Below are 13,074 nucleotides of genomic sequence, written 5' to 3'. Positions count from 1 at the left end.
TCTAGTGTTGCTAATTTTGTGACATTTGACATGTCCGTTACTTTGTCAAATGGTGTTTGTAAGATTCTGCAAGTCAGTGAACACTGGACACTCACCAACATACAGGAACACTTGATTATCTTGGGCTACAAAGAAATCAAAGATGCTTACTTTTGTCTCAATCGGCAAAAGGTCACTTTAGTTTATATGTTGTCTACATGTGCCAATTCCTAGTCTTATTAAAAGCATTTTTGTTGTTTCAGATTGGTAGGCGGATGGAAGCAGCCATGAAAGTGCAAGAGGAGTGGAGGGCTAGCGGTGCACTGTCTTTAAGTTGATCTGATAGATCAATGTAACTGGCTCTAATGCCACGTTGTAAAGCCTTCTATTCAATGGAAATTAAAATTGTTTTGTCATTATAGTATCACCTTCGTTGATTAAGTTTTTTAGATTTTGTTTGGGTGTTTGTGTGTGCACCCATGTGTGTTTGTATGTATATTAAAGAGTTTTGGGATGGTGTCTTTTTCTGCAGCGGGCCGCGGTGGTGGGGAGGTTGGGTGTATATAAAGGGGAGGGGGCTTCTTATTTTTTTGTCAACACTTGAGAGTGATAGAAAGAAGACACACATAGAAAGAGAGAGAGAGAGAGAGAGAGAGAGAGAGAGAGAGAGAGAGAGAGAGAGAGAGAGAGAGAGCCATGGCAGCACATGCTAGTGCATCCTCCTCCCACATAGCAGCAGCATCGGAAGAGCCACATACCCCCCTTTTGTGGTTTCTTCTTGTCTTAGAGAACACTGAATATGTTGGACGCAGTGATCTTCACGACTTCTTTACCCGCACAGTGGATTTACAAAAAACCAAGCAACAATGATACTTTTCACGACATCATAGAGTCATGCTGTGGTTGCCATGTGATCTGCTTCGCTACATCCACAAGGGCGACACAAAATTTTCAAAGAGACTAGTTTGCTTTGAAGCGATTGCAAAAGAGGCAAACCACTTTCGTCAAGTGACAAAGGAAGTTGCAAACTCCTTCAAGAAGCACAAAATTGGGCAATCTTTCTTGTCCAATATTGCCATTCTCTTCTTCCTCGTCAATGAGGAGCCCTCCTTGGAGGAGATGGAGATCCTGCATTTGGCAGTGGGTGGGGTGCTGGCAGATTGTAAAGATCCCAAGGCTATGCCTATAGATGTCCAAAGTGAGCGAAGACTGCAAGGTACCGAATATCCCCACGGCTTGGAAGAAGCAGTTGTAGTGAGAGAGCAGATTGCTGGCACCTCCGAGGTGCCTGACCCCGAGTGCCGTGACCCTGTTGCAATTCCTGAAGTGGAGATTAGCCATCGCAACATAATTTAATTATAGAAGATGAGGAGTATTTATTCTTACATGATCTTGAAAAGGCTTTTGGTGTCCGACTAGATGAGTGTCTTAGCCTCATATGCACCAAGATGGAGTTCCCCCTTGATCCTACACCAGAAGCTACAGATGACAAGCTGCTTCCATTGGGGGACTCTGTTGCTAACACAATTGCACTAGTGACAACAAATATTCTTGCTGTAGAGCAGAGTAAAGTCACAGATGAGGAGTTCATTGCCACACAAGCCAGTTGTTGCCAACCAAAACTTCTATCCGCCCCGATTCGTTTGGTTTACAGAGCCCCCGCAAGGTTGATGAGAGCAAATCCTCTATCAATCTTGAAGCCACACCAACTATGGATGATGAGGATAAGCAACAAGAGGTAATACTAAGCATCTTCTACGTTGATAATTCAACCTTTCTTCTTTGCTTTTGGTTAATTACAATTTTGCAGGATGTTTTGGACATGGACCTTTGGGCTAGCCGGAAGGGGGGAGAGCGCACGGTGTTTGGGCCTCAAGCAGCCCTAGCACACTACATCAGCAAACTACCAATGTAGGATGTGTGCATCATACACAAGGATTTCTCCCCAAATGGCCATTTTGTTTTGTGGGTGCTTAAGGCCGCAAGTAAACTCCTATGTTTAGCCACCATCCCTCAAACAACCCATGTAATTATTCTTGTGAAAAAATCACTTGCAGTTGCCACTTTTGGCACTGGCTTCCACGGCAAGGTCATGACACACACAACTCTTTGTCAAGCCCTGGGGGTTGACAGTGCCCAAGCTATAGCTTCTTCTGTACTTACATCCATTCTACCCAACGTTATAGAACGTCGTATAGAGGTTGCAAAGTGCCTCCTGTCAAAACATCATTAAGCCAGATGTACAAGCTTCTAAATGAAAATTATCTCTCATCTTTTGCAAAGTTCAATTTATTGTTTTGTTCATGTTCAATGACAAGGCAAACTATTTGAAAGTTGATTTTGTACATTGAAAAAAACTTGTCCAAAAAATAGCATATAATAGCTTTTTTGGTACTAGCTGTTCCCTGTCATTGACATTTCATGCAATTCTCTATGTGTCCACAAGGCAACAAGATTTGGCCCTGCAAGCCTGGTGTCTGGCCAATTCTCGTTGTCTTGTGGACAACAACAATTTGACAAGTTTTGCAAGTTTCTGGCTAATACAAAGCAAAAATTTTACCTAATGGATAATTTCAAGCCAGCCAAAAAATTTATTTAGCTTTGGTTGCCAGTTGATTAGCCTTTTGTACAGCTGATTAGCATCTCACCTTCAATCATTTAACAAAATAAATGTAGACAAATAGACATTAGAATTGGACATTAAGTTAACATAGAGAGACAAATAGAGACGGATTGTATTTGTCGCAAAGTGAAAATACATTGAGTTCTCAAGAAAACTTGAATCTAGTACAAGGGTTCCAAAGTAAATTGATTCCAATACAAAAATTAGTTACAAAAAAAGGTTTTGACATCAAAGGGTATCAGTCTCGTATCAGTTCTGGCTTAGGCGGCGTGCAAGTTGCATGTCCATGGCCATGATTGTTACACTCTTGGCATGGATAGCACATAAGAATGTGTCTTCAAAGAGACTAACCAAATAAGCCTCTGCAGTCTCCTGAATTGATTCGAGGACAATTGCAGACATCCAAAGCTCTATGTTGTAGATTTGTAGCACTTCCTTACATGTCTATGAAAAGGTGCTTTCCTAATAAGCAGGTCTATTGTCATTTGGTAATGTTGAATCTCAGCAAACGCTCAACAAAACCGTCGTGTTCTTTGAGGTCGGTGTTGTGGGGGCCTTTGAGCTCCTTGTGGCTTTGCTCTTTGCGGCTTCCTGTAGAATTTTGACTTTCGGAGGCACTTGGGAGGTGGCTGGGGGGCATCTTCATTCGGATCATAATCCTCATCTTCACTGCTACACTCATCATTGTTGGGTTGATCAGAAGGCATGGCATCCATTCCTCTGGGCATTGACTTGTCGGCCACAATGTGGCGACTTGGTCCAGATGGCATCGGGCCCATTTGGCTTGGCAACGTCTTCTCGCCCACCCTATGGTTCACTGGGATGTTCTCCCCTTCCCACTGCGGACGTTCATCGGACGTGTCCATCTCTGTTTGATCCGGGTTAGCTAGCTCTTCAGGTTGTCCATTTGCACGCATCTTCTGCTTTGTGCGTGCGCCTCAATGGTCTTTGGATTCTTCTTTGCAGTGTGTTTTGTCCTTGCCATCGTGAAAGTGCATTTGGGGGCCTTCTTAGAGCTTGTGGTGTTCGGTGAGGGAAGGAGTGTTATGTGTTTGAGAAGGGGGGAAGGTTTACATCTTTATATAGGGTGGCCTATAAGGGCGGGTTCACATGGTGGAAAAAAGCCGCTAAAAGCATGAGAAAATAATCTTTCGAATTTTAAAACCACATGAAATTGGAGAACTCTTCAAATACATAGAGTGTAACGTACAATTCTAAAATTTCATAAACAATCAAACAATGCAAACGCTTGATCCAAAAAAAGAGAGCATCAAAATGTAGTAGATTTGCCATTTTCATGAGTTTCTAAATACATCTACTACCACCTGACCCAAACTTTTCCAATCCTATTCCTTGATGCTCGCCACACTGCATGCCGTGCTGGACCTTGTGAGGATCTCCAGTGTTCTAAGGAAGAAACAAGGTCCAATCAACGTGTTTCTTTTGCCAAGCGCGATGACCTTGCACGTTCAATCGACACTTTGCGTCCAAAGGTGGTGTGATAAAACCAGTTGAACATTTCTTGAAGATAGCATGAGTGCGCTAAACCTCCTCCGTCTCTTGTATTCTTGAAGTAGACACCCCTCGCACGATAGTGTGACTTCTCCATACCTTGCATGCTCCAAAGATCCAATGAATCATACATGTTCATAAAGTATGCACCATGGACATAGAGGATGTGCTGCCCAAAAAAACACAACACATCGATGATCAAAACTAAAGCATAGTACATATCAAGTCAGAATAGCAAGCACTCACCATATAGTGTGTAATGTTTGATTCACCCCATGCAATGACGATTGCCTTTGTGAACTCCACCACCAAATTTTGGAATTCTTATCGTTGCTCACTGGTTGTGCTTGCAAGTCATAGTATCTTCATCATCTTGTCAAATACCACCCAAACATGTTGTTGGCTAGGCACAAAACTTGCATTGCTATAATTGTCCATTGTATGCTTGCAGAGATCCTTCCACAACTCTCATCCACCTTCAGATGTTGATGTTCCGGCAGCAGCACCCCTTTCCTTGGACCGAACCCTCTTCAAAAAATGCGTTGCCTTTAGTCCACTCATGGACACTGGTTGGCCCACTTCCTGAGCGCTTGCATTGTTCTTCTGTGCAACAATGGAGGTGCTGGTCCCATGACAACCTATTAAGTTTAAGAGCCCTTTCAGTTTTGAGATAGTGTCACACGACCTCTCCACAAGCTTCATTGTAAAGGCATAATCAATATGAAGCTTTAATAAACGATCAAAGATGCGCATAAAAGCATGAAGTGTGCAAAAATGCACATTTTTGAGAGGGAAGTTAATTATAGGGTTCCATTCACCGTCTTTTGCGGCATGATTGGGTCCTCCAGCATAGGATATTGTAGAACCGAATGCTCCCACACACGTGTAATTTGTGAATCGTCATTTTCCTCTGTTTTCTCAACCATTGCGATCTTGCGTGCATTCCCCTTACAGTCCTTAATGAAAAATGGACAAGGATACGAAAATCTTGCCCCTTGTTTGCACCCTAGAATGCACTTGATTGTTTTCAAATCGCCACCTAAGTGCCAGCCAACTTCAAACTCCCCTGTGCCATCTACTTGAAGTTTTTGCCCAGCTAGCTATGCCTTAATGACATCTATTATCCCACAGAATGCCTTCAAAAATTCAAGCAAGCACTCCATGGGTCTCCTTGGCAGTCTCAATAGCACCAAGCCACCAAATTTTTTTTTCTGACTGCACACTCAAAGATGGTGCACAATCCTCGTTCATAGCTGTACGTTTTGCATGAAATAATGCCTTGTTCAGTAGAGTAATTATACTTATCCTTTCTAATCTTCGTTTCTTCACAATTTGACACTTGTGTAGCTTGAGCACAAACACCAACTTTGAGACTAGCACTGAAAAATGTCCAAAATAACATAAGGAAAACCATAATTGAAAAAAATTGATTGCATTACTGTAGCCTCACCATTAGGTGGTACACCATAAAAATGTATCATTTCCATTTGAATCCTTATTAAATCAACAAAAATATTATTTGACATTGAGTAAGGAAATCCCTTGTCCACCCTGTCTGCACCTACGCTTGCATTGGTACATTTCTTAACTCCTTTGGACTGCTTGGTAAAGATGGATGAAGACATTATCTCCTCTATATGCAAATAGCCTCCTATTTAAAAGTACACGTCTTCGTTCGAGGCCTTCTTAGCAAGATTGACCTTAAGTGGTATAGGAAAAACGTTCTCAGTAATTCCTCTTTCCCTTAAAGAATCCTTAAGGAGACCATATAAGGCAATGTATCCCTTAATACTAATTCCAACTTCATCACAAGCCTTGTGTACATCAATATCGCTCACAAGATTTGAAAACTTTCGCATCACCTCCTTTGTGACAACATTGTTTAAATGTTTTGCATTTGGTGCTCGTAAAAGGCTACGACATCCGATTTCTTGAGGCACAAACTTAACAAATAGATGCGACTATGGCCACCACACAGCTCTTGGATAAAATTCCTACAAGAATGAACAAAAACATTATTACAAAATTACTACAAGAATGGACAAAAAAATTACCACAGACACATAGATTGGAGAGTAGCAAAATGTACCTTGTAGCTGTAACTCTTCTTTTTCTAGCACCACCTTCGGGGCTAAAGTCTCTATGGCATTGAAGCTCCTCTTATGTTCCCTTGCACCTAAGGGAATATTTTTAAGATGCAAAATCTTATCTTCAAGCTTCACAATCTTAGCATCCTTCTCTTCCACCTGTAGCTTAAGAGTTTCCACCTCCTCCTCCGCATGAAAGATCCTTTCGTGCAATCCACTAGTGGTATGGGTAAGAAGTTGACATTGATGCAAAGACCATTGTGCACTATCAGCTCCAATAGTCGACAATTGCTTGTAGTATCCAAGAAGATCTTGCTCCTCTCTACCTACATATTGTAAGAATGAAGCAAGGCTATTGAATGTTGGGTACACATTGATGGCTGGATCATTGGGGTAGATGCAACCATGCACCCCAAAGGTCCACATTGGTGTGACCTGCAGCACGACGTTGTTGTGCAGTTTGCAAGTAATGATGCTTTGAGGGTGCGAAGTCCTTTGGCAACCGAACATGTAGAGAAACCGTTTTCGAACTTGAGAATCTTACTGTGGATGGGAGGTTTGTAATGTTTCCTAGATCAATGGGAAGGGGAATAAAGTTGGCCTCAAGAAATAGTGGAGAGCTGCACTAGAAGCACGGAGTGCAGAGCTATGAGATGGAGAGCTTTAGGAGAGCTACGGAGTGGAGAGGAGATCTATGGAGTGGAGTGCTGCAGGAGAGCTATGGAGTGGAGAGGAGGGCCATGGTGTGGAGAGCCATGAGGGGGAGAGCTGCAGAAAATCTATGGAGTGGACCTGCAACAAAGAGAGGGAAGGAGGAAGCTATGGAATGGAGAACCATGGGGGGAGAGCTACAGCAAAGGTATGGAGTGGACTTGCAACAAAGAGAGGGAAGGAGGAAGTGTGTGTGCTGAAAAGTAGGAGAGATAAGAGGGAGGGAGAGGAGTGAGAGAGGGAAGGAGGTGGAGTGTGTATTGAAAATTAGGAGAGAGAAGATACAGAGAGGAGTGACAGAGAGGAGTGATTTTGGAGAGAAATAATAAAAGGTGGGAAGTTTCATATTTTGCAGGTTTAGCTGTGAGATTTTGAGAGAGAAAATTAATTTTTGAGTATATATATAGGTTCGGGAGAAGTTTTGAGTAAAAGTGAGTTTTTTTTTATTTTTTTTGAAAAAAGTGTTTTTTTGGGCTGATGCTATGGACGCCCTTGATGATGTGACCAAAGAAAGGGGGGAGGGTAGTTATTGTCATAAGGACCACCATTCTTTTGGGTAGAGAGAGAATGTACCTATCCTCCCTCCTTAGCCTCTATTTCAACCGACAGCCTAAAAAAAAGCATATGAGAATACCCTCATTCAATGGCCTTGTCTCCTAAACCACATATATTTTCAGTCTTAATCCCTTAAAATTAGGGATCCTTACAAGGCCCTTTTGGGGTTCATATTTTTTCTAATGATGTAATCCCACATAGGGTAATGTCCCCATCCAATCTATCCTCAATAGCAAACATCTTGAACACATGTGTGTTGTTGTCAGCCATGGTAAATGCAACACATAATGTGAAAACGGCCCGAAATGAGGAAAAACAAAGCGGGAACAACAGGTGCTAATAGCACAAACTGTAGAAGACTGTAAGACCCTCTATAGTACATGTCCATCTTGGCCCTTGTCCTGACCAGTCTTACCCTAGGCTTGACATCTTGAGCATCCACAAGGCTTATAACAAGTCTAAAAGAGATCATTATGACAATAGGAGAAAATATGTCATTGAAATACACACCTTTATTTTGAGAAAACCGCTTTACCACAAGCCTAACCTTGTCTCTCCTATTCTTATCTTCTTCCTCTTTCAATTTGTACACACTTTATTTTGTAATGCCCATTTACCTTTAGGCAAATCAACCAATTCTCATGTTTGATTTTGTTGCAATGAGTTCATCTCTACTTGCATGATCTTTGTCCACTCCTCTTTGAATTCATGTTGCATGGATTCTTCATATAACTCTGGATATCCAACTAAGAGATGAAGGAAGGAATAAATCTCTATGGAGGTCTAATAAATGTTGTAGATCTTTGAGGTATAGGTTGAGGTTCCTCATCTTGCTGGCATTGTTGCAAGTTGTCACCATTTTCACTTTTTGAGAATTTATTGTCCTCAAGCTCCATGTACTCATCACCTACATTTTTTGTTTGTTTTCTTTGCAAGTAGTCTTTGTACACATTATGCTCATTGAAAATAACATCTCTACTCCTAAATATTTTACCATCTTCAGATCCCAAAGATTTCTTGGATTTTTAATCTATTTTAGAACTTAGACTTCTATCTATGTGCATGAGAGCCTCACATCCAAATACTTTGAGAAATGCATAGTTCACTTCTTATCTGTCCACATCTATTTTGAAATTCCTCCATCCAATGCTATTGAGGATGATGGGCTCATTAAGTAGATGGGTGAAAAAGCAAAACTATATGTAGCCTCATGCTTCTTGTATGCTCCATGATTGTCCTATTCATCCTTTCTAAAACTCCATTTTTTTTGAGGCGTGCTTGGTGTTTTTCTATACCTATAATCGGTTTTGTTGAGCCCACTATGTGGGATATGGTGCACACTTGAGAGCTTTGGTCTTAATAATGGGGTCTTTTTAGACTTGCCTGCGGCTTTACCATTATTGAGCGATGAGAAGTCTAAAAGGAGCTATCCCTCGGCAATTCTGCAATATTAGACCCACTCCACTTCTCTCTATAATTAACCAATTCAAGCCATGGGTGTAGATGATTAAGTGCTGATTTTCAAAGGCTAAGAGGAGTAGCAACTAAAAACAAACAAATTCTGTTAACATGGCTGACAATAATGAAGAGAATAGGATTGATATTGATAGCTTTGATTTTGCACATAAAGGTTGTTAGGAAATTAGACGTAGCTAAATAGATAATTGAGTAGATTACTTAATGGAGAGAGACATATTTATATACACGAGATTATAGAGTAGAGAGAGAGAGAGAGAGAGAGAGAGAGAGAGAGAGAGTACACACGATATACGTGGTTCACCCAATGTGGGCTACGTCCACGGGAAAGCAGCCACTCAATGGCTTTAGTACTTCAAAACAAGAAGTAGTTTACAAAGGGATTATACCCTTAATGGAGCTCCCGCCTTGCTTCAATCTCACCACCTCATACTCACCTTGTTGCATCAACTTCACACTATATAATGTGTGTAGAAATGGCCTCCTTTTATAGGCCAAAAGGACTGCCCTCTCTTATGAGAGGCAGCCATGTGTAGCCGCCCTTGTGCGAATAAGTCCAAATCGGACCCTCCAATCCGCCCATGTGTGGCCACCCTTGAGAAGACAAGTCCGCTTTTGAATTCGCCCACCGGCCATTGAATTCGGCCACCGGCCACCGGCCATTGACTTCCGGCCACCGGCCACCGGCCATTGACTTCCGACCACCGGCCATCGGCCATTGACTACCGGCCACCGGCCAACCGACCGGTTGTTTTCCGACCACTTTCTGGCCATCGTCCGACCATAATATTCCTGCGAAAAGGAATATTCCGGCGAAAAAAAAAAGTATCGGGGGCCTCCGCCCCTGAGGCCTTTAAAGTTGCCCCTGATTCTTGTCCGTGAAAATTTTGGTTTCCGGTGAGTGATTTTCCTTCACGCACAATGGCTTCTCCTCATAATGGGGGCCTTACAAATGTGCGCTTTTACCACAGAAAATTACAAGGGTAAATCAGGCTCCATACTTAACATTCTCCCACTTGGAGACTGATCTCCAAACCAAACCTGTGACTACTTTCCATTCTGGCTTCTTATCCTTGAATGCCGATTGAAGATGAGCAAAAGCTCAACTTCTCCTTGTTGACCACCTTTGTAAACATGTCTGCAGGATTTTCACTTGTATGCACCTTTCCTAGATTTAGTTGTCCCTCTTCCAAAAGAGTGCGTATGAAGTGATATCTCACCTCAATGTGCTTTGTCCTTGAATGAAAGGCTGAGTTCTTCGCAAGATGGATAGCGCTTTGGCTATCGCTGTACAAGACACAATTGTCTTGTTTGAATCCAAGCTCTTCTAAGAATCTGTGAAGCCACAGAATTTCTTTGCTTGCCTCCGTCATTGCTACATACTCTGCTTTCGTGGTAGAAAGTGAAACCACTTTCTGCAGCTTTGAAGCCCAGCTTACTGCTGTGCCTCCAACCGTGAACACATAGCCAGTAGTGCTCCTTCGAGTATCTTTGTCACCTGCCATATCTGCATCAGCATACCCTTCTAGAAAAATATCAGTTCCTCCAAAATACAAAGCATTTGTTGTTGTCCCTTTTAGATACCTAAGTATCCACTTCACAGCTTGCCAATGCTCTTTACCTGGGTTGTCCATGAACCTACTCACAACTCCCACTGCATGTGCAATGTCTGGCCTTGTCCAGACCATAGCATACATTAGAGAACCTACCGCTGCAGCATATGGAACTTTAGACATATAGGCTATCTCCTCTTGTGTCTTTGGACACATATCCTTCGTTAGTTTAAAATGACCAGCCAAAGGTGTAGAAACTGGTTTTGCATTTTGCATTGCAAACCTTTCTAGTACCTTCTTGATGTAATCTTCTTGAGATAGCTTTATTGTCTTCTTCGTCCTGTCCCTTGATATTTTCATACCAAGTATCCTCTTTGCAGCACCTAAATCTTTCATTGAAAAAGATTTGGACAGCTCCTCTTTTAGGTCTTTGATGTCCTGCATGTTAGCACTTGCAATCAACATGTCATCAACATACAACATTAGGATGATGAATTTCCCATCTCCCAAATTCTTCGTGTAGACGCAGTGATCCGAGTTGCATCTTGTGAATCCATGATCCAACATCCATCGATCAAACTTCAAGTACCATTTTCTTGATGCTTGCTTTAAACCATACAAGCTCTTCTTTAATCTGCAAACCATTTTCTCCTTACCTTTTACTTCATATCCCTTTGGTTGAAGCATGTAGATTTCCTCCTCTAAGTCACCGTGAGGGAATGCCGTATTTACATCCATTTGCTCGAGATTTAGATCATGAGCAGCCACAAGGCTTAAGACAAGCCTAATTGAGTTCATTTTTACAACAGGAGAAAATATTTCATTGAAGTCAATACCTTTCTTTTGAGAAAAACCTTTTACCACAAGCCTAGACTTGTACCTTTTCTTCCCACCTTCTTCTTCCTTTAGCTTGTACACCCATTTGTTTTGAAGTGCCCGCTTACCTTTAGGCAACTCAACCAACTCCCATGTTTGGTTGCGATGTAGTGAGTCCATCTCCACTTGCATGCTCTTTGTCCATTCTTCTTTGGATTCATGTTGCATAGCTTCTTCATATGATTCCGGCTCTCCAGAATCTGAGATCAAGAGATGGTTGAAGGAAGGAACAAACCTTTCTGGAGGTCTACTTGCTCTTGTAGATCTTCGGGGAATAGGTTGAGGCTCCTCATTTGGTTGACGTTGTTGCACATTGTCACCGTTTGTAGTCCTTGAGTCTTCACCGTCCTCAAGCTCCATGTACTCATCACCTGTTTCTTTTGTTTGTTTTCTTTCCACGTAATCTTTGTACATATTTTGTTCGTTAAAAATTACATCCCTACTCCTTAAGATTTTACCATCTTCAGGATTCCATAGGCGATACCCAAAGTCTCGTTCTCCATAGCCAATGAAGAAACACTTTTTGGACTTTGCATCTAACTTTGATCTTAGGCTTCTATCTATGTGCATGAAAGCCTCACACCCAAACACTTTGAGAAATGCATAATTCACCGGTTTACCTGTCCATGCCTCTTCTGGAACTCCCCCATCCAATGACGTTGAGGGTGACCGATTGATTAAGTACACAGACGTACTTACAGCTTCTGCCCAAAGCTCAAGTGGTAGGCCTGCATGTAGCCGCATGCTTCATGCTCATTCCATGATTGTCCTGTTCATCCTTTCCGAAATCCCATTTTGTTGAGGTGTCCTTGGGGTTGTCCTTTGCCTCCGAATTCCATTGCTAGCACAAAAGCTTTCAAAAGCTTGGCTGCAATATTCGCCTCCATTGTCGGATCTGAGGCATTTAACCTTGGTACCTGTTTCATTCTCCACAAAGGCTTTCCACCTTTGAAATATGGAAAATACATCGGATTTATTCTTCATGACATAAACCCATGTTTTTCTAGTCGCATCGTCTATGAATGTTACATAGTACAATGAGCCACCAAGTGATGGTGTACTTGCAGGACCCCAAACATCAGAATGAACCAACTCAAGTTTTTTATTTTTTCTTTCATTTCCTGATTTTTGAAATTTTACCCTCTTTTGTTTACCATAAACACAATCTTCACAGAACTCTAAGTCCACTTCTTTCAAACCTGGTAGAAGCTTCTTTGTTTGAAGGATTTGCATTCCTTTGGCACTCATATGCCCAAGTCGGTAGTGCCACACCGCACTGTCAACTTCTGTAGTTGCTGCATAAGCTGAAGGTTGCATGCTAACAATACACAAGTAAAGTGTACCGACTTTTTCACCCTTGGCAACCACCAAAGATCCCTTTGAGATCTTCCACCGTTTGTTTCCGAATGCAATGTTGTGACCTTCAGCGTCCAATTGTCCTGTAGAGATCAAATTTTTGCGAAGAGAAGAAACATGCCTAACATCTTTAAGCTTCCATTCGTTTTCGTTAGCAGTTTTGACAGAAACTGTACCTTTGCCGACAATCTCACAAGCTTCATCATCTCCCAAGTATACATACCCAAAATTACCTTTGGTGTAGTCTTGGAAATGTTGCTTGTGTGGTGTCGCATGGAATGAAGCCCCGGAATCTACTATCCAGGAATTAGACACATTGTCTAATGAGAGAATTAGAGCATCTTGC

The sequence above is a fragment of the Adiantum capillus-veneris genome, chromosome 24, assembly GCF_014529385.1.
Source record: "Adiantum capillus-veneris isolate H3 chromosome 24, ASM1452938v2, whole genome shotgun sequence".
Lineage (NCBI taxonomy): Eukaryota > Viridiplantae > Streptophyta > Polypodiopsida > Polypodiales > Pteridaceae > Adiantum > Adiantum capillus-veneris.
This window is presented reverse-complemented; position numbering follows the sequence as displayed.